This window comes from Schistocerca piceifrons, chromosome 2, assembly GCF_021461385.2.
Source record: "Schistocerca piceifrons isolate TAMUIC-IGC-003096 chromosome 2, iqSchPice1.1, whole genome shotgun sequence".
In the NCBI taxonomy this organism is placed as follows: domain Eukaryota; kingdom Metazoa; phylum Arthropoda; class Insecta; order Orthoptera; family Acrididae; genus Schistocerca; species Schistocerca piceifrons.
The window spans coordinates 1,005,537,167-1,005,560,918 of record NC_060139.1 but is presented as its reverse complement, the minus strand read 5'-3'; the positions used below and the strand labels follow the sequence as shown (position 1 = coordinate 1,005,560,918).

At 39.2% G+C, this 23,752-nt stretch overlaps 1 pseudogene; it reads left to right on the top strand.

Annotated features, from left to right (window-relative positions):
* The first annotated feature begins 22,626 nt into the window (after window positions 1-22,626).
* LOC124778909 lies at window positions 22,627-22,743 on the top strand (annotated as a pseudogene).
* The last annotated feature ends 1,009 nt before the right edge of the window (window positions 22,744-23,752 follow it).

Genomic DNA, 23,752 nt, shown 5'->3' with positions numbered 1-23,752 from the left:
TTATCATTCATTTGTGCAGTGAAATTTTTTCCAGTGCTATATGTGTAAGGATACCTAGTTCTCTGTCAATTGCGTTTTATTGCAGCAGAAAACTGATCAGTCTATGAATCATATAATGGGAAAATGCCGCCTTGTGGATTCGTGGATAGCCGGAATTGTTGTGTATGACGTCAATCCTAGTGGGCTTAGAGTAGATGCCAAATCTATGACCACAATTATCGTCCTTTATAGTCGGATCCGAAAAGTTAATCATGCGTTGTTTTTCTAACTCCAAGGAAAAATTAATGTCTGTGTGCACGCTGCTGAATTGCGCTAACATAATGACAATTTCATTAATGATCCCTTAAATAATATTAAAGTGTCATCTGTGTGTTTGCTAAACTATTCAGTTTTATTAGTTGCGGTGGGGAATTTCTTAGAGAATTGACTTTCAAGATGTTTACCAAAAATGTCGATTTCATAAGTACATTACTATATTTTACGATTGGTAGCTTTCAGAACTCTTGAAAATGACCACGTGTCAAAATTGCAATCATAATAAAAACTGTTTTAACAGCATACATTGGAGTGGTCTCACTTAAGGAACACTGTCGTGATTGCATATTTTAATTAACGTTATAACATTCTTACAGTGTGTTAAAAGGTATTTAAAAAATAAAAATGTAAAAAGGTAGTATGGGAAACTAAAAATTCGTTTCTATTTCAGAAGCTGTCGTACCTTAAAATCATCTGAAATGTACAAATCGTTAATGCCTAATTTATCTTTCAAAGATAGTCTTCTAGAAATGTGTTGCACTAAGACAAGTGCTCGCATTAAATCACTTACAGTACCTGTGCGTATGTAAATGACTGACAAAACTGTGATGAACTAAACTTTATAAAAAAAATATTGGTCATTAATGAAAGAATAAGAATTCAAAAGTCTTTGCTAAAACACTTGCGAGCATTGTCGTTACGATAAAAAGACAACAAACAATTGTTATTAAAATTTGTTAAAATCAATTTACAATAAAATAAAACGAAAAGAGGCTAGAAATTCCATCCACTGGGCCATTCGGTAGTGATGTACTTCTGCTGTTGGTTCTGTCGCTTAAGTTTGCATCCCTGTTTTCAATAGCTTGCGGTAGGTTCGGCGTTGTCACCCCATACCCAAATGCGTCCGGCAGCCGCTGTTTCTCTCCAACTGTGTTCATATATGTTTCAAAGTAGGATCACATCACTAAAAACCGGAAAAAGGAACTCCAGGAGGAGCTATTCTGATCATTGTAGTGCTACAACGATGAAAATTAATATTACGACGATGTTAAATCTTATTTTCATGATTTAAAGAAGTATTCATAATATTATAAATGTAAATATAGTTACATTATTTTCATTTTTGTGCTCAGTGTATCAAAGACTTTCTAGTGCACGGCATAAATTAGCATTGTTTGTACTACGAAACTGTATATGATTGTTAAGGGTTAAGCATGTAATAATTCGATGTAAGACATTCTGTGGAGTCTGAATTTTGTTCTCGTACTGGTCGGTAGAGAAGGAAAAGTTCCTTAATCGATGTGAAGGTATAAAGGCTGTGAAGAAGAGAGAGAGAGAGAAGGTAAATACAGGTTGTTAAAAACAAATATCTCTAAAGTGTAACGTCTTGAGATTTCCTATAACTAAAAGTTGCAAGGTCTAATCTGAACCTGTCCTGAATAACAGCGAAGAACATTTATGTTATCACATATTTTCTTCGTTTGATCACGGTTCTGATTCGCATGTTTCTTTTTGTTACGCGACGTGTTATGAATATTTTCGTTATACGCGCAAAAGTGCACACAGATTTAATCGAACCTGCGTCTTTCGGAAACGATAACTTCTAATCAGTACAATTACACGAATACCGTCTAAATCGCAACCGTGATCGCAAAAGTGTTTCCTGGACCAAATAATTCTTATAAAATGTGTATTCTCCAAAGCGAGCAGCACTGCACTGTCGCTGACTCGCAACAATCGAAAGAGTAAAAACAGTGCATAAATAAAATTGCCACCTTTTAATAATTATTATTATCGCATTAAATAAATAAATAGCATTTCAGTGGCTATCCAATCAATAAACAGAGAGGGCAATTCAGTGGCGACCGTGACAGGACTAGCTTATATGTGTGTTTTTTCTATTTGTTTCATTCTGTAAGGAGCGGAAATCTACGATGACCCTAAGCACGATAATTTTGCTGTACCATTCCACCCCAGCGGCAGCAGACCGAAGCATTGCATAAGGTAGGCACAACATCCTCTTCAACCTGGTGAAATAAAAAAAATTACACTGAGTGTGTCCTCTTAGGAAGCTATAAGAGTCAATTATATTTAGATAACTGCGAGAAGGATCAGTAAAATACAGCATCAAGTGTTTTCAGTAGAGGTTAACTGAACGAGATTGGAACTGAATTTTAATCAAACGGAAGTGAACATTTATAGTACTGATTCCAATCTGGTGCAGTGTAGTAATTATTTTATGTTTTGTGTGACGGAAAAATTGATGTGTTGCGTGTGACGTTTTCCCGATTAGACTTGCACCCAAACATTTGCAAACATGATGAAAACAGTGCGACGTGTAAGAAAAGCTACACAGCAGGAAGTAACTATAGAACATCCAGAGGAGGAAGGAATAGTGATGTAGAAATTGATAATACTTTTTCAGATCAGACAGAGGATATAGAACAGGACACTAATATTAAAGTCATTGATCCATCTGCTGTAGAACACTCAGGCAGAATACAGACGGTAGTTCAAGTGCATACTGAAGCAGAACCACAAGAAACACCAGTTACTGTCGATTTACCACCGGTAGAGCCAACACAAACAGTAATGGATCCATTTTCTCTCTTAATGATGAAAATGGAGCAAATGTGTAAAATACAGGAACAATCACAGATACAGCGTGAACAAGAAACTGCTTGCAACTGAGATTAATAATAATTTAGATAAACGTATTAGCAGAGTAGATGAACGGATTAGGACCTTGGATGAACGCATCAGTCAATTAGACGAGCGTACGCAGTTAAGCTTTTCACAGTTCTCAAAAGAGATGGATCAAAAGCTTGAAAACCGGTTAAAAGAACACGATCGCCAGCTGCGACAGCAAATAGATGCCCAGTTGTCTGCTATATAGAACAACATTTCAAGTATGGAACAAACATACCACGACTTATCACAGAATGTAAAGCAAGTAACGCAGGATGTGGACAAATTACAACAAACACACATTTCTTTGGAAGCAGAAATACGCAACATAAGTACACGTATAGAAAATCTTACGGTTGATAATCAAAACGTAATAGAACAAAAATGCAAAGAACAAGAAGAACGCGTTGTGACCACATTCAACACATGGCCAAATGACAAAGACAAATAAATTAGTACTGTTATACAGAAGGAACTACCTGTGATGTTACAACGAGCAGGAACACAACTGATACATGAAAACAACACAAAGATTCATGAACTCCAGACTGAATTACAAAATGTGCAGAAAGTGCTTAATGAAACACGTATGCAATCATCTCATAACAGTTCACCGGAGTGTGTTAGTATCACAGAAACACACCCTGATCATTATGAAACGCCTTTAACTGAAAGTAGGGGCAGACGGGCAATAATTTCAATCCAACAAGTGGAGTAACATCCGTTTATCATGACCATACACAATCATTGGTGACTCAGGATGCTTTAGTGAAGAATTCACTGTTTCAGAAGTTTCCCAATGATAAGAACGGACCGAATCCATTTGTGTTTATCAAAGGGATCCGCGGAATAAGGCCAAAAATTTGGGACGAAAGGGAGAAAATTGTCTTTACCATTACCCATATTCAAGGTGAGCCAGCGTTGTTGGCGACGCAGAAAGCTGAACAATGCAGCTCCTTCGATGAATCTGAACAAGCTTTTCTAAACAAGTATTGGTGGCGTGGGGTACAAGAACGATTAAGAAAAGAAGTTTATAGTCCTGAGCCATTTAATAGAAAAGGCGGTACTTTGCGGAAATATTTCGAAAAGTATCTGGACAAAGTGAAATATTTATCCACACCAATTCCTGAGTGTGATGTTTTAAGGATATTAAAGGAGAAGTTACCGCGTGATCTAAAGGAGAAATTGTTTGACATTCCTGAAGACAAAGAGGAACATTTTCTATCTGTACTGGACTCTTTAGATTTGGTTATCGAAGAGGCAGACACCATTATGGGAATAATTCGTCGAATAATGGTAATGGTAATGGCAACGGTAGAAACCACAATAACAATAGCAATAGAAACACCTACTATGGGAATTAAAATCATTGGAATAGTCCGAATTATTCAGGATGGCAGAACCACAATATGAACACAAATGGACAGTACGGTAATGCACCGAATCACAATTATTATCCACAGAACAATAGTGGACAAAACAATAACGGAAGCTTTTCAAAGAAACGGAAACGAGATTTTAGAGCTAATGCCAATTACAATCACGGTAATTTTTCAAATAATCAGAAAAACATGCAACCACCACATAACTGGTCAACACAGAATTATGCACAACAGCAGAGACAGCAGCCTAGGCCACCGCAATATCACAACAAAAACCATGTACAACCCTCGTACAATACAAATATGTCAAATAACATGCAGCAGCATATGAATGCGCAGCCATGGCAACCACCGAATCAAAATATCAAGATCATTGAGGTAAGTGAACCGCAACCATCAACCAGTACCAGTCAGTCTAACTAGATGCGACGACATTCTGCTCCCGTGTGTCAGTCGCAGGGCGTCTAGGGGGCACTTGCATGAATGATGTTAGTAATAACGAGCAATCAAGCGTGCAGACAACCAGCTGTAGTGACAATGAGATTGTGTGTCGCATAGAATCAGCAGCGATCGGGTCGAACGACGCAAAAGATGCAGTGTGTAGGAATAATTCTGTTGATGTGGTTCAGCAACGTTGTTCAACTATGCGGATGTTAAGATATAATGACGGAGTCGATATACGAGAGGAATTATGTCAAGATTTTCGGAAGAAGTGTAATTTGTTTGAACGGGAAGTTGTACAAGCTGCTATAGTTTGTGATATTTATGGTATTCAAACTACGGTGATTTTAGATACTGGAGCATCTGTTTCTGTGCTGAATGAATCGTTCTTTCTTCACTTAAAGAAGATTAGAAAGATCCCGGTTTTTCCAGTCACTAATTGTCGAGTTACAGGAGCCATTAGTCAGAAAGCCCAACTAGTTCGGGAACAGACACGGATTTGTATTAATTTTGGAATGGAAGCCAAAGAGTGCACCTTCCTTATTGTAAAGAATTTAGCCGTGAACTGTCTCCTCGGATTAGATATTTTGCGAGAGACGGAAACTATAATCGATCTCGCAAAGGGTGAATGCAGCATGTGTTTCGGTGACACGAGAGTCAGGTTAGACTTGGTAAAGACCAAAGAATTGCATTGCAAATATTGTCAAATTTTAAAGATAGAACCGATTCGCACACATTTATGGCGGCTTCAAAATAGTTTCAATTGCAGTACATTCCCGCTCATGGAATGTGAAGGACGAGGAGAATATCCACCTCTCTGAAATAGTAGAAAAAGTACAGCAATCCTCTTGTCTTGACAGTCTGCAACAAAAGCAATTATTAGACACACTTACTAATTATCGTAAAGTATTTTTGAAAAAACCAGGACTAATTAAGGGTTACGTGTACGACATGCAAGTGTTTCCCCATGAAATTTACTGTCATCAAACGTACTCAATACCCAGCGCGAAAAGGGAAGCATTAACAAAAGAAATTAGACGAATGCTGGAATGGGGAATTATTGAGACCTCGTTATCACCATATAGTAACCCACTTTTACCGGTAATGAAATCCGATGGAAGCGTAAGGTTGGTTCTCGACGCTCGCCGGATTAATCAAATTATTATGCCTGTCAGGACGCGGCCTGAGAATCTAGAAGAACTATTACATATGTTCCATGGGATAAAGTATCTATCAAGCCTCGACCTCCGCGCGTCATACTGGCAGGTGGTCTTAACGCCAAGATCTAGGATATATACAGCATTTATTTATAGAGGAAGAAGCTATCAATTCAGAGTATTGCCATTCGGATTGAATGTCAGTGCCAGAGCCTTTATTAATGCGCTTGACACTGTCCTAGGGCCGGATTTGTTAGAGCAAGTTACTGTCTATGTGGACGATTTATTGATTGCTTCACCAACTTGGAACGAGCATATCAAATTAATTAACTTGGTGTTACACAAATTTGAACTTGCAGGTGTTACGGTTAACCTTAAGGAGTCCAAGTTTGGAAAGACGGGGATAAAGTTTCTAGGACATATAGTATCATCAGAGGGAATCTTCCCGGATAGCACGAAACTCGAGGCTATCAGAAATTGTCCATATCCGGCCAACAAAAGATAATTAAAGGCATATATGGGTCTAGTATCCTTTTTCCGAAAGTTCGTGCCTAATCAATGGGTTAACAGCGAACATCTATTGGGGCTTCTGAAAAATAATGCGCCGTGGGTGTGGACTGTCCAGTGTGCACATGATTTCGACACGATCAAGCATTGCTTGTTAAATGCTGAAATATTGCACCATCCAGATCTCAGTAAGGATTTTTGCATAACCTCAGATGCTTCATGTACTGGGTTAGGTGCGTGTTTATTTCAAACAGAAACAGTAGACGGACACGAGCAAAGAAAAATAATATCTTTCTCAAGTCGTGTATTATCGGAATGCGAACGCGCATATTCCACTACAGAGCTTGAAGCATTGGTAGTGGTATGGGCGTTTCGCAAATTTCATTATTATGTTTATGGCAGACACGTTCGGGTATACTGTGATCATCAGACTTTGAGTTTCCTGCTGACCTGTAAACTTCTCCATGCACGTTTGACAAGATGGATATTAGCGTTGCAGGAGTATGATTTCCAGATTATTTTCATCAAAGGAAGTAATAATATTGTGGCAGATGCTTTGTTTAGGCTACCCCAAGGTTTACATCAATTTAGTGAACTCACAGAAGAAGCATCGGATATTAAAGTGTTACTAATGGCGGACAATGTTAAACGTAAATATTTTCTAGACATTTGTAAAAATATGGCACAAAAACAGGATACAGATAATATTTGGCACGAGATCAAGGATCAACTGAGGACGGATCCTGCTTCGAAATTGCATAAATATTACATGTTACATCAGGATATGTTATTCTTTAGAAGACATGTGGATTCACGAAACTGGCTAGTATGTGTCCCACAGCACTGTGAGCGAAAGTTAATAACATATACACATAATGTTTGGGGTCATTTCGGTTCAAGGAAGTGCCTATCGAAACTAAGAATGTATTGCCATTTTAATAACATGTATAGAAAGATCCTACGGATGATGCGAGCATGTGACATTGCCAGCACGTAAAGCTGTGTGCTTTATCATCGCAGACATTAATGCAGTCAATTGTTCCAACTGCTTCGCGCCAACTTTTAAGTATTGACATCGCTGGACGTCTGAAAACTGCCAGAGGAGGGATAAAATACCTTGTAGCAGTGCTAGATAACTTGACTAAGTTTGTAAAGCTATTTGCTACAAAAACAACAGCCACGAGGACGATAATAAACTGATTGGAAAATGATTACATACCTCATTTCGGAACGCCAGAAACATTACTCTCTGACAATGCCTCAAATTTTACGAGTGTTACCTGGAAGAAATTCTTAGAGAAACATAATATAAAACCAATTTTCATTTCGAAGTTCCACCCCCAAGGTAACCCCACGGGACGTGGGTTCCGCGAGTTTAATTGCTTTGTGAGAACGTACTGCTCAGCTAAACAAACTAAGTGGGTAGAATACATAGAGCCGTTTGAAAGTGTTGTGAACTACATACCACATTTATCGACAGGTTTTTAATAGTTATTTCTTGGTCTATCCCAACTCAAATAGACAGAAAGGACTATACAGTCTCAAAGACTTGAAAAGATATGTATCTTAAGTACAGTAGATGACCTTTTACGTGTGTCGTATTGAGGTGAAGTCAAACATCAAAGACTCAAGTACTGTGCGAGTAGGCTACGTGACAATTATTAATTAATGGACTAGTGTATAGGTATTTCATGGACACACTGCGATGTGGCGTGTGGGAGAATAGGAACATACAACATTGGAAGCATCGGTACTGCTTGGAGGAAGACACTCTCAGAATACGAATTAGTTGTAAGAAAATTTCAGCTCCAGTTCGACGGAGAAGAGGACGCCGAGTTGCAGCAAGGAGAAGAAGAATTGCTTCAAGATGATTCCACCCTAAGACACTTAATCAAACATAATACAAAGTTGTTGAGATTTAGTAAACTTTCAGGAACTTATGCGTGTGAAACTACGAACAGTGAACAGAACTGCATGTATCACACAACAATAGGATGCAGTGACTTTAGAAAATAAACCTTTCATTTTGTTGACTGTTAACTATTTTGAACTCGCTAGGGTGAGCAGGTTATGTTCTTTTTTTTCTTTCAGACTGTGTACAGGATACACTTACAACATGTAAAATTTATGCGAGTTACGTATAGGTTTAACAAATTTTCCACCATATGTTAGTGCTCGGACTTGCATGAGCTATAAACCAGGTCGAACAAGTTGTGGTCCATGACTGAACAGATCATTACACAGACAAACATATACAGACTTGTGTTTATCACTGCACAATTAATTGTAAGTCCACGAGCACCTTTTTGAGAAAATATATGACTTAGGATTTGCTTTCATATTGTAAATGACTACAATTATGTACTTCATTTGATATGTACAATCATTCAGTTATTTATCGTTATGTAAGTAGACTGTATAAAGCCCTTCTTATGGGTAGCACAAGGACTTTTTTTTTCTATTTTTTTTTTTTTTTTGTTCATCAGTCTACTGACTGGTTTGATGCGGCCCGCCACGAATTCCTTTCCTGTGCTAACCTACGTCCTCAATTATTTGCTTGACGTATTCCAATCTCTGTCTTCCTCTACAGTTTTTGCCCTCTACAGCTCCCTCTAGTACCATGGAAGTCATTCCCTCATGTCTTAGCAGATGTCCTATCATCCTGTCCCTTCTCCTTATCAGTGATTTCCACATATTCCTTTCCTCTCCGATTCTGCGTAGAACCTCCTCATTCCCTACCTTATCAGTCCACCTAATTTTCAACATTCGTCTATAGCACCACATCTCAAATGCTTCGATTCTCTTCAGTTCCGTTTTTCCCACAGTCCATGCTTCACTACCATACAATGCTGTACTCCAGACGTACATCCTCAGAAATTTCTTCCTCAAATTAAGGCCGGTATTTGATATTAGTAGACTTCTCTTGGCCAGAAATGCCTTTTTTTTTGCCATAGCGAGTCTGCTTTTGATGTCCTCCTTGCTCCGTCCGTCATTGGTTATTTTACTGCCTAGGTAGCAGAATTGCTTAACTTCATTAACTTCGTGACCATCAATCCTGATGTTAAGTTTCTCGCTGTTCTCATTTCTACTACTTCTCATTACCTTCGGCTTTCTCCCATTTACTCTCACACCATACTGTGTACTCATTAAACTGTTCATTCCGTTCAGCAGATCATTTAATTCTTCTTCACTTTCACTCAGGATTTGTGATGTTACAAAATAAAAGTGATGTTGTTATTCAATGGAAAGTTGGAAATTGAGATTTAACTAACTGTTTTATCAATCACAATTGGCGTAAGAATCATGGATTGACCATTGTCATAAAATATTGCATTATGAGATGTGAATAGTTTTTACTTGCGGTTTCGCGTGGCTTGAGGCAGTCACAACTAGCGTGCTATTGATTAAGAAGTTGCGTTATCGTCTTTCTAATTACTTCATGATCGTAGATACGATCATACCCGGTTGTGAAGTTATTGTTATGACAAAAAAATTTCCTAAGGGACCAGAAAGTTCTTAAGGGCGCAAAAACAACTGTAACATCACACAAAAGAGAAATTCAATATTAAAGCTGATGCAAGAAGACGATAAAACAGTTTTCTTTTTATCAATGTAACACGCACATTGGACTGCTGATCTTGGAGTCTGTAATATTAGCAAAATGCATAATTAAAATGAAAATAATACTGAGGAGATAATAGAAATGAGCACTGCTAAATGATTCAGTATTCCCAGAACAAATATTTATTATAACTAAAACATATATCGTACCTTAAGCTTAATACAACAATGACGGTAGATTTTTATGTCCGTATCATGTCCATTTAGCGCTCTTTTATATAGCCATTGTCTTCTTTGAGTCGCTCGTGCGTCGTCACGGTAAGTTATAACAGTTCTTTACACTTCACTCAACTCAGACATACACGTTTTTATACATTTAGTGAAAATTAGATCAGACTGCCACAAATCTGCGTCCGTCTTACTTCAGAAAAACAGTACAAGTCTTCTTAGCGCTCAAGGCTTCATTTGTTCTCCAGCGAACAAAATAGTGAAGGATCGTATATCTATCCGTATTTTTCTGTTTTTATTGCCGCCCAAAGACGACAAATTACATCACTAGAAAATTCCACCGTCGCTATGCGACGCCTCATTATACATTAATCATTATTTACAAACAAGTATTTGCCTTCTGGCTGAAAGTATTAACTACTCGTATTTGCTGTTTTAATGAAGTCAAAAATAGCGAATATCACATTGCCTCCCATGAGGAGAGAGGGAATGCCGAAGGATTACCTCGATCCTCATGTCCTCATGAGATATTCGTGATTTTTGGTGTGACATTTACATAATGTTACTGGCGTACTATGTACATAAATTGAAATTACATTTATAAACATATATCAGATATTTCTCATTTTTCAAAATAAAGTTTTTCATTCTTTGTTCATCAGTCACTTCATTCCATAATACCAAGATTTACATTAATGTGCATATTTAAGTTTGGTTCATAATTGCTTATAACAGTAAGTGAACGTTCATTTCGCTCTTCAGGGGATAGAATTCAGAAATTACTTTCTCTTGAGCTTAACAACTAATACACGAGTACAGTGAGTGCTTATTTTCACTAAACTAGAGTGGACAATGTTCGAGCATCTGTTGACTCATTGTGGTTCAATTACAGTTTAATAACGTAGCACTACACTTCGTGATGCTTTCACTTTCTGTGTTAGCTGTCTACGGCGTTCATCATGCAGTACATCTGTCCTTTCCACTGTGGTGCCAGGAATTCAAGTGGCTTCCCGGGTTTTTATTTACAATATGAAACAGAAGAAGTGGAAAATTATTAGTATGACTTACAAGCTACTGGATACATTTGTTAAGGATCGGGACTGGTCTGGAGTTTAGGGTCTTCCTATAGTGCACATTCATTTTCTTTGTCCATCAAGAGACAGGATTATAATTCATTTTAGCAGTGTTCAGGAGTACCGGTATTAATGGCTTTAAGGCCTGAGTAATCTAACCATCTACTTCTCACTCATCTTAACTTCAACTCAAGAAAATTGCTTAATTTACATACGAAAATGTAGTCACACAAGTGTACAAATGTCTTTCCTCCAGTATGTACGATTGAAGTCATGGCGGTTAGCAGTTTAAAGTTTGGATTGTTTCGTCACCCACACGTCAGCCACTCACAGCGGCTGCACAGTGTTGCGTGAACTCCAACACTCAGTATCCGTTCGCGCTCAGGCTGTAACAGAGCTGCTGGTCGTCAAGTGCTCCTTTTTTTTTTGTGAACTTCGTATCACACGAGTGCATCGATACAAACACCTCGCGCGCGTTTTCCATCGGAGGAGCCAGACACTGAAGCTGCCTCCATACTTCTCTGTCAACTGCCTCCCATGAGGCTCACAGGTAAGTGACGACGAATGTTTTAGCTGTCGCTGCACTTAGAACAACACTGAACTTTGCGTTGCACCTGTTGTCGTAGCCTTGACTTCTTTTTACACTTGCAGTACAACACTACCACTAATATACAGTGAACAGTTACTTTTATTATGCACGTCGCACTTTAGTGTGCATCTTCACACAGCATTCGTGCTTAGTTCCTTCGCCGATGGAGTTCATTTACAAAACAATTAATTTTGCAGGTTTCCTCCATTGGTACAGAAAGACTTATATTCTACTATTTACAAAAGATCACTTACGAGCTAATATTTACAATTAATGGTCACTCCTTTTGTTAAGTCCAGTGAACAACTGCTTTATGAATGGACTCTTTATATCTCAAGGTTTACTTTCACTAGTGAACCTAAAAATATTCTTTCAAACTTTCTTTTAAGGGCTCATCTCCTCATTATGAGAACTACAGGCTTCGCAACACTCGTTGCATTTATTCTTTAGTGCACCCAAGATCATTTTCTACTGCCACGCAGCATATCTACTACATAACGAGTACGCATTTAACGCTGAATCTTTTTTTTTTTTTTTTTTTTTTTTTTTGTGCTTGCCAAATTTTTTTTTTTTTTTATAAATTTGAGGGCAGACTGGATAACAATAGGTCTCCCTCTTCGCTTCATGTTCTCAGCAATCGTTCTCTGTTAAAAAAAAAAATAGGGTAACGCGCGTCTACTTTTTTTTTGCATGAATGGAATTACCGACAGTTCACTGGGTTTACGCAACCGGTCCATAACAAACATTACCAAAGCTAGCGAAGTTCATCACGCTACGTGTCTCATTTCTCATAAGCACTGCTTTGCTTCGAAGCACACGTGCCTTTTACAAGTCGACCCTTGGTCTGGGTTAATGAACCAGGATCAAAAGGAACGGGCACAAGGAAAATGGATTTCATAAGAGGAGTGTCTTAGGAGACATTTTTGCAATAAAATCTGCATGTAAATAAAATTATCTTAATAAACATAGGCACATATATAAACTTCAACCTCCTTCCTTACAGCATGCTTTGCTACTTCTACGTCTTACTCTGGTTATAGTCAGTATTAAGTTTAAATATCAGTGAATTGCTTGTTCTTTGGATTAGCCTTCAATTAGGGTATTGAATGGTCGCTAGATTACACTACAAATCTTCTGAAGATCTTTACTTGGACTTATTTATGATACAGGGGGCTTGCTGTGTGGTTATTTAGTACCTTTATTCTACTGAAATCAATTCGTCAGCTAACATTCGTCATATACTCTTTACATTGGGCTCAGATCACAGGGAAATAGTTTACTTTCATAGCAATTAATGGCCTCGTGGAGTACTTACGCTACATTATTGATGCTTCATGGTTTGCCTCTATTTCTACTGTATTTCACCTAACTTAGTTTACTACAGCTTATTGTCTCCTTGCGTTAACACATGTGGGTTAGCACTTGTTTTTCCATTTAACAGCACGCTTTAACTGAACTTTAAGCTATTTCTTCTACTCCTGTCCACTGTCTGGACTGTTTGAACATGTACCTTTTTCTAAGCAGGTAATTTGGGCTTTTACTACAGAACTTCAAGTACTTACATTACTAAAAATAAATCTATAAATATTCTTGTACCTTGAGAGAAGTGCTTATTTACGCATCCTCCTCCATTTCTCACCTTTACATATTTTATTTAGCTCCGGGCAATCACCTCGCAAGCACTTTTTTTCTTATTACTAACTTAAAATTAAATTGAAATTCTTGGTGCAACCTTAATTTCCTGCTTCAGCTTGTTGAAGAAATATCAGTTCATGTCCATCACTATAAACAATTTTTCCATACATAGCATTTAATACTTAAAGTTTACATATAGTAGCTTTTACCATGTAGTCAGTGCGCTGTTCAACACAATACTTATCATTAACAGTTCACACAAGGAAATTTCCAGTACGCAAGAGGCAGGAAACCAAAACAGATTCTATCTGCAGTTGAGGCTGTGTCTGTAAACTAACTCTTTGTTTCAATGGACCAGTCGCTCCCGATATGGAGCAACCCTGAATCGGCAATGATAAAACTTTTGAAACAGAAGACACCTGTCTGAAGAGACATGGTGACATGACATTGATGTTTGCTCCTGTATCAACAACGGCTGTGAAAGGAATGTTGGCAATAGAAATCTTAATCGAAGCCTGGACCTGTTCATCATAAATGTCATTAATGTCTTCAGCTTCTAGGTCAGGTGCAAGGTCATCTCGTAAGTCGGTCTCATGGTCGTACCGTATCGCATTAACATACTCAGAATCAGAGTATTCGTTAGTACCCCCACTGGAACCGGCAGCGACCTCTAGGAGGCTGAAAGGTGCTGCCTCTAATTTTCCGCAGGATGTTTAACCTGTTTGTCATTCATGGCCTTAAGTGTTTGTTCCGTTTCATATTGGTGCTGGTTATGTGGTACAAATGCCGGTGTAGAGGGGTAAAATCCACTGGGTGCATTCACTTGTGAATAAAATACTTGAGACGTCTGCTGTCGCCCGATCTTTTGGTTGCCGGCAGAATCATTTCCTTGTGAAGGAAAGTTCGCATTTGGTACCGTTTGAAAATTGTTCCGCGGTCCTCTATTCTGTGAAAAGTTGTTCTGATGTGCTGGGTGGCCTCCGCCTTGCCCATGCCACTTGCTATATTTCGACCTATAACTTTGATTGTACACTGGCCCATTTGAAAAATTACCACTAGTTTGTGGAGAATTTCCATACTGCTCAGGCGCAGAATTAAAGGGTGGGTTTCCGTACTGATGTTGTACCTGGTGGTTGTAAATTGGGTGGTATCTCTGCTGATTACTGTAATTGGTTTTCTGCTTCCGTTTAAAGTTATTGCCGTTTGCGTTTTGATAACCGCTGGCAGGTTGGTAACAGCGGTCGCAGTAGCTCGCTCTCTCCTTGGGCGCATTGTTGTCCGCGTGCGATGCATTCTGCTGGCTGCCAGGGAAGAATTTGCCGCTGCCAACCTTGGAGCGCACATCCTCGCTAATTAAATCTAAGGAATCCAGCACAGAAAGGAATACATCCGTGTCTTCTTCGGACACATTTACTAATTTCTCTCTAATAGACACAGGGAGTTTGCTTTTGAGAATCATAATTACGTCCTTGGAAGAAATCGGAGAATCCCAGAATTTAATTTTTGCTAGATACTTCTCAAAGTATCGCCGGAGACTTCCACGCTTCTCATTGAAAATTTCCGCACCATACACCTCCTTCCTTAATCTTTGCTGTACCCCATTACTCCAAAATTTTGCCAAGAACATTTTCTCAAACTCTTCATAATTCCTACACGTGTCTACCATTTCCGTTCCCCATAATGCTGCATCACCAGAAATAAAGCCAGTGACGAACTGAATACGCTGTCTGTCTGTCCAGCTCCTGGGAAATATGCCGGAAAAATTCTTTAGGAACACGATGGGGTGTATTTCTCGCTTCTGCGGATGAAAAACAGGAAAAGTGCGATGCTTAATCACACTTTCCTCTTGCATTAAACTCACAATTGTGGGCGGATCATTTATTTTCCCTACTCGGGACTCAACAGGACTGTTGTTTTGCATGTAATCAGGCGGTGAACGATAAGGAGTTGACTGACATTCGTCACCGTCTAAAGAGTTGTTCCCTATAGTTTGCGTATGCTTGTGCGGATTTTCTACCCAGTTTCTCAGCATTCTGACTTCGTCCACTACTTGCTGCTTCCACTCAAGAAGATCCCGTGTAAGTGTCCTCCGAATCTGTCCCAATTCAGAAACTACTGTGTCTCCCGACTTACCAGGAGCAGCTAAGATTTCATAAGTTACATCCTTGACAGTCTCCCTAAGCTCCTCCCTGACCTTCTTTTTTTTTGATAAAAATATCTTTACCCTTTATCCATTCACCGTAGTGTTCCGACAATGCCTCCGCGTGTGCTTTCACGGTGCTCTTAACCTGTTCTTCAATATTGATTGAGTCTATCTGCCTCGACAGATCCTCCACTACACCTTCAATGTCAGATACTGCATTTCTAACTGAGTTTATTTCTTTGGTAGCTGCCTGACTTTTTGTGTTTAATGTTCCAGATACTTCAGCTATTTCACTTTTCACCTGTTTCTGCATTTTCTGAATTTGATCACTGATCTTAGTTTGCACCTCACCCAAATGGGTATTTAATTCAGCCGTAATTTCTTTATGCAGATCTGTTTTGATTGTGCCTAGCTGTGTTTTTAATGATTCGCTTACAGCATCTAATCGGGCGTTAACAGTCTCATTTTGTGTTTTTATAGTCTCATTTTGTGTTTTTACTGATTCGCTTACAGCATCTAATCGGGCGTTAACAGTCTCATTTTGTGTTTTCATAGTCTCATTTACTGCGTCAAACTGTTGTTTCAGCATTTCCATTAACGCACCGAGGTCATTTGTAGCTGCAGCGGGAAGAATTTGGACTTTAGGGTCACTTTCCCCTGTTACAGACATGGTTAGTTCAGTTTCCACACGGGAACCTACCGTTCGCGATCGTAAAGGGTATGGAATACTATTAACGTCTTCACTCCCGTCTCCTGTTGTCACCTGTCTCTGTTTACTATCTGCCATTTTCGCCAGTAAATAAGGTGCTACGCAAGGCTTTCGTCGTTTGTCAGTGACGTGGTGAGTCCGCTAAGAGCACCGCTCTCGCGTGAGCAACAAATGAAATTCTATCTGGCAAGAAGACAAGATGGAACCTAACCGTTTCAGACAAATGAATGAAGATGCTCTTCACTGCAAATTGCACACACTATCCACCATGTTGAAAATGTAATACAGCTATACTAACAATGGGGAGAAATAATTTCTATTATCAAACTACGAATAATTTTACTTTGAAAGATAAAATAAAGCAGATTTTCTATAGCGGGAAGGAGATAGAAAGGATGTGGATCGACTTGGAAAAGCAACGTTGCTACTGAAGCACTACACTGCGTATGCAAAATTCTGACTTACTTTTTGATGGCTTGGTTACCGCTATGTTGTCTCAGCAAATTCACGTCTCTTTTCTTTTCTTTTCTCTCGGTAATTAAACTGCATTATCGACCAGCGTATTTTCTGTTTTACTCACAGAGAGATGATGTGTACATGAAACGAGAGAACATTTATTAACACAAGCACATAGAAAATTTTCCAAGAATCTGAACTAATTTTTGGTCAAGTCCCTGTTCGGGCGCCAAGTGTGATGTTACAAAATAAAAGTGATGTTGTTATTCAATGGAAAGTTGGAAATTGAGATTTAACTAACTGTTTTATCAATCACAATTGGCGTAAGAATCATGGATTGACCATTGTCATAAAATATTGCATTATGAGATGTGAATAGTTTTTACTTGCGGTTTCGCGTGGCTTGAGGCAGTCACAACTAGCGTGCTATTGATTAAGAAGTTGCGTTATCGTCTTTCTAATTACTTCATGATCGTAGATACGATCATACCCGGTTGTGAAGTTATTGTTATGACAAAAAAATTTCCTAAGGGACCAGAAAGTTCTTAAGGGCGCAAAAACAACTGTAACATCACACAAAAGAGAAATTCAATATTAAAGCTGATGCAAGAAGACGATAAAACAGTTTTCTTTTTATCAATGTAACACGCACATTGGACTGCTGATCTTGGAGTCTGTAATATTAGCAAAATGCATAATTAAAATGAAAATAATACTGAGGAGATAATAGAAATGAGCACTGCTAAATGATTCAGTATTCCCAGAACAAATATTTATTATAACTAAAACATATATCGTACCTTAAGCTTAATACAACAATGACGGTAGATTTTTATGTCCGTATCATGTCCATTTAGCGCTCTTTTATATAGCCATTGTCTTCTTTGAGTCGCTCGTGCGTCGTCACGGTAAGTTATAACAGTTCTTTACACTTCACTCAACTCAGACATACACGTTTTTATACATTTAGTGAAAATTAGATCAGACTGCCACAAATCTGCGTCCGTCTTACTTCAGAAAAACAGTACAAGTCTTCTTAGCGCTCAAGGCTTCATTTGTTCTCCAGCGAACAAAATAGTGAAGGATCGTATATCTATCCGTATTTTTCTGTTTTTATTGCCGCCCAAAGACGACAAATTACATCACTAGAAAATTCCACCGTCGCTATGCGACGCCTCATTATACATTAATCATTATTTACAAACAAGTATTTGCCTTCTGGCTGAAAGTATTAACTACTCGTATTTGCTGTTTTAATGAAGTCAAAAATAGCGAATATCACAGATTGCAATGTCATCAGCGAATCGTATCATTGATATCCTTTCACCTTGTATTTTAATTCCACTCCTGAACCTTTCTTTTATTTCCATCATTTCTTTCTCGATGTACAGATTGAAGAGTAGGGGCGAAAGGCTACAGCCTTGTCTTACACCCTTCTTAATACGAGCACTTCGTTCTTGATCGTCCACTCTTATTATTCCCTCTTGGTTGTTGTACATATTGTATATGACCCGTCTCTCCTTACAGCTTACCCCTACTTTTTTCAGAATCTCGAACAGCTTGCACCATTTTATATTGTCGAGCGCTTTTTCCAGGTCGACAAATCCTATGAAAGTGTCTTGATTTTTCTTTAGCCTTGCTTCCATTATTAGCCGTAACGTCAGAATTGCCTCTCTCGTCCCTTTACTTTTCCTAATGCCAAACTGATCGTCACCTAGCGCATTCTCAATTTTCTTTTCCATTCTTCTGTATATTATTCTTGTAAGCAGCTTCGATGCATGAGCTGTCAAGCTGATTGTACGATAATTCTCGCACTTGTCAGCTCTTGCCGTCTTCGGAATTGTGTGGATGATGCTTTTCCGAAAGTCAGGTGGTATATCGCCAGACTCATATATTCTACACATCAACGTGAATAGTCGTTTTGTTGCCTCTTCCCCCAATGATTTTAGAAATTCTGATGGAATGGAATGTTATCTATCCCTTCTGCCTTATTTGACCGTAAGTCCTCCAAAGCTCTTTTAAATTCCGATTCTAATACTGAATCCCCTATCTCTTCTAAATCGACTCCTGTTTCTTCTTCTATCACATCAGACAAATCTTCACCCTCATAGAGGCTTTCAACGTATTCTTTCCACCTATCTGCTCTCTCCTCTGCATTTAACAGTGGAATTCCTGTTGCACTCTTAATGTTACCACCGTTGCTTTTAATGTCACCAAAGGATGTTTTGACTTTCCTGTATGCTGAGTCTGTCCTCCCGACAATCATATCTTTTTCGATGTCTTCACATTTTTCCTGCACTTCCTATTTATATCATTCCTCAGCGACTTGTATTTCTGTATTCCTGATTTTCCCGGAACATGTTTGTACTTCCTCCTTTCATCAATCAACTGAAGTATTTCTTCTGTTACCCATGGTTTCTTCGCAGCTACCTTTTTGTACCTATGTTTTCCTTCCCAACTTCTGTGATGGCCCTTTCTAGAGATGTCCATTCCTCTTCAACTCTACTGCCTTCTGTGCTATTCCTTATTGCTGTATCTATAGCGTTGGAGAACTTCAAACGTATCTCGTCATTCCTTAGTACTTCCGTATCCCACTTCTTTGCGTATTGATTCTTCCTGACTAATGTCTTGAACTTCAGCCTACTCTTCATCACTACTATATTGTGATCTGAGTCTATATCTGCTCCTGGGTACGCCTTACAATTCAGTATCTGATTTCGGAATCTCTGTCTGACCATGATGTAATCTAATTGAAATCTTCCCGTATCTCCCGGCCTTTTCCAAGTATACCTCCTCCTCTTGTGATTCTTGAACAGGGTATTCGCTATTACTAGCTGAAACTTATTACAGAACTCAATTAGTCTTTCTCCTCTTTCATTCCTTGTCCCAAGCCCATATTCTCCTGTAACCTTTTCTTCTACTCCTACCCCTACAACTGCATTCCAGTCGCCCATGACTATTAGATTTTCGTCCCCCTTTACATACTGCATTACCCTTTACCTTGTCAGACTTGATAACTGTGATCGAGGGACTACTTGGTGGAGTGAACATGTCACAGATGACCTATGAACAAACACTTCTTGTGAACAATATACTCTGCGCGTACGAACTTTATTTCACTGGCGAAAGAGTGGAATTTAACACAGAAGTGGACGCTCAATGAGTGCGTTGTGTTACCATGATTTCGTTTTCAAATTTTGTGCCACGAGTGTTTAGTAATGCTAAGTATTCAGAGTGTGTTTGGTACCACATGCGCGGACGTAACATTCCAGGTAAACTAAAACTCAAGAGCAAGTGTTTTTATCGATCAGTCAGCAACAGTGGTGAGTCGTAACAGTGTTGGGAACTGCTACTGACTATATCATTAAACCCGTTGCAGAACTGTATCAATGTAGGAACGTAATTACATGAACCTTTAATTGCAGATAGTCAGATACGTCGGAAGGACTAATGGACTCGCATCATAATAAAGAAACTCACAAACAGTCGAACACCTTACAAAAAAAAAAAAAAAAAAAAAAAGCACACACACACTCACTCTTCTTGTTGAGTTAAAGAGTGCGTGAAATATGATGTAATTTAGATATTAATTGAAGGAACTGATACTGCTGTTTGAATTTCATGTGTCTGTATGCTGGGATGCTGAGCACATGTGTCGCTGAGGGCAGCATACTGCAGCGACGTCATCCATCATCCCTTGCCGCACCCTGCCACGTCATCGCAGTCCACCGCAGACTTACCTGATGGGGCGAGACAACGGTATTGCAGTACACCAAGTCGCCAGCCATCGTCAGCAGCAGCACTATCACGAAATTGTACCATTATTAAATGTCATACGAAGTGAATATTCAAATGTTGAAACTTAAAAAAGAGGGTAAGGAAGATGTGCTCGCTCCGCCGTGGTTTTTTTCCGGGGTTTTTCCCACTGACCTTTGCCGTAATGGGGGAGCGTAACTCAAAATCCCTGAGACTTAAAAGTAAACGAAGCACATGCTTCCAAGTGAAAGAACACAGTGAACTTTACACAGAACAGACAAGAAAAATAAGCCTGCTTGGATGTCCAGTCAAACAAGTGTGACTGTACATCCAAAGAGGGCAATGTAGTGCTGCAATGATAAAAATTAATATTACGACGATGTCAAACCTTATTTTCATGATTTAAAGAAGTATTCATGATATTAAAAATGTAATTATAATTATATTATTTTCATTTTTGTGCTCAGTGTATCAACGACTTTGTAGTGCACGGAATAAATTAGCATTGTTTGTACTACGAAACTACAGGGCTATTACAAATGATTGAAGCGATTTCATAAATTCACTGTAGCTCCATTCATTAACATATGGTCACGACACACTACAGATACGTAGAAAAACTCATAAAGTTTTGCTCGGCTGAAGCCGCACTTTAGGTTTCTGCCGCCAGAGCGCTCGAGTGCGCAGTGAGACAAAATGGCGACAGGAGCCGAGAAAGCGTATGTCGTGCTTGAAATGCACTCACATCATTCAGTCATAACAGTGCAACGACACTTCAGGACGACGTTCAACAAAGATCCACCAACTGCTAACTCCATTCGGCGACGGTATGCGCAGTTTAAAGCTTCTGGATGCCTCTGTAAGGGGAAATCAACGGGTCGGCCTGCAGTGAGCGAAGAAACGGTTGAACGCGTGCGGGCAAGTTTCACGCGTAGCCCGCGGGAGTCGACGAATAAAGTAAGCAGGGAGATAAACGTACCACAGCCGACGGTTTGGAAAATCTTACGGAAAAGGCTAAAGCAGAAGCTTTACCGTTTACAATTGCTACAAGCCCTGACACCCGATGACAAAGTCAAACGCTTTGAATTTTCGGCGCGGTTGCAACAGCTCACGGAAGAGGATGCGTTCAGTGTGAAACTTGTTTTCAGTGATGAAGCAACATTTTTTCTTAATGGTGAAGTGAACAGACACAATGTGCGAATCTGGGCGGTAGAGAATCCTCACGCATTCGTGCAGCAAATTCGCAATTCACCAAAAGTTAATGTGTTTTGTGCAATCTCACGGTTTAAAGTTTACAGCCCCTTTTTCTTCTGCGAAAAAAACGTTACAGGACACGTGTACCTGGACATGCTGGAAAATTGGCTCGTGCCACAACTGGAGACCGACAGCGCCGACCTCATCTTTCAACAGGATTGTGCTCCACCGCACTTCCATCATGATGTTCGGCATTTCTTAAACAGGAGATTGGAAAACCGATGGATCGGTCGTGGTGGAGATCATGATCAGCAATTCATGTCATGGCCTCCACGCTCTCCTGACTTAACCCCATGCCATTTCTTTCTGTGGGGTTATGTGAAAGATTCAGTGTTAAAACCTCCTCTACCAAGAAACGTGCCAGAACTGCGAGCTCGCATCAACGATGCTTTCGAACTCATTGATGGGGACATGCTGCGCCGAGTGTGGGAGGAACTTGATTATCTGCTTGATGTCTGCCGAATCACTAAAGGGGCACATATCGAACATCTGTGAATGCCTAAAAAAACTTTTTGAGTTTTTGTATGTGTGTGCAAAGCATTGTGAAAATATCTCAAATAATAAAATTATTGTAGTGCTGTGAAATCGCTTCAATCATTTGTAATAACCCTGTATATATGATTGTTAAGGGTTAAGCATGTAATAATTCGATGTAAGACATTTTGTAGAGTCTGAATTTTGTTCACGTACTAGTCAGTAGAGAAGGAAAAGTTCGTTAGTCGATGTGAAGGTATAAAGGCTGTAAAACAAAGAGAGAGAGAAGGTAAATACAAGTTATTAAAAACAAATATCGGCAACGGCCTTGCCGCAGTGGATACACCGGTTCCCGTGAGATCACCGAAGTTAAGCGCTGTCGGGCGTGGCTGGCACTTGGATAGGTGACCACCCAGCCGCCATGTGCTGTTGCCATTTTTCGGGATGCACTCAGCCTCGTGATGCCAATTGAGGAGCTACTCGACCGAATAGTAGCGGCTTCGGTCAAAGAAAATCATCATAACGACCGGGAGAGCGGTGTGCTGACCACACGCCCCTCCTATCCGCATCTTCATCTGAAGATGGCACGGCGGTCGGATGGTCCCGATGGGCCACTTGTGGCCTGAAGACGGAGTGCTAAAAACAAATATCTCTGAAGTGTAACGTCTTGTGATTTCCTATAACTAAAAATTGCAAGGTCTAATCTGAGCGTGTCCTGAATAACAGCGAAGAACATTTATGCTGCCTATCGGCGGCATCTGGCACTGTTTTTCTTTTTCTTCTCTCTTCTTGTACAGTAGTTCCGCATAATTGCTTTTGGAATCGTTATTTATTGCTATTTGTTTTGAGATGTAAAGTTCTTTCAGTATTTCATTTGCAGGTAGCAGCCGTTAGAGAATATCGGTGACCATAAAGTAATTGATATAGCTGCAGATGGCGGAATTAGACTTTTAAATGACATTTATGGCTGTAGGCTTTCTAAAAATGGATACTTTATGCTTTAAGTCTAACTTCGGTTACTGTTAAATCTAAGAAATTTGTTATTTGTTTCCAACTCAATCGTAAAAATATTTAGCGTGCACTGCATTTCTTTTGCCCACCAAATCATTTAATTCTGCTTTATTACCTATAGACAATAGAATCATCATTTTATGATGTATAATTTTTCAGCTATTTGTGGGAATTTATTAAAGAATTGCTATTCCTTGTCATTTATAAATCTATCTACCACTGTTCCAGATGGGCTCCTTTGCCACAGATAAACTTTAAGGTTGAAGGTATATTTTGTCTTGAATTTAGAAATAATTAAAATCCAGAACTAGCTCCAAAAATTCTGTCAGCTCAACCATTTCGATGATGATTATTTTTCCATATCTAATTACGTTCTTCTTATTGATTTCAGTGATTTCTTAGAGTGTAACGTTTTCATACAGATCTACGATAG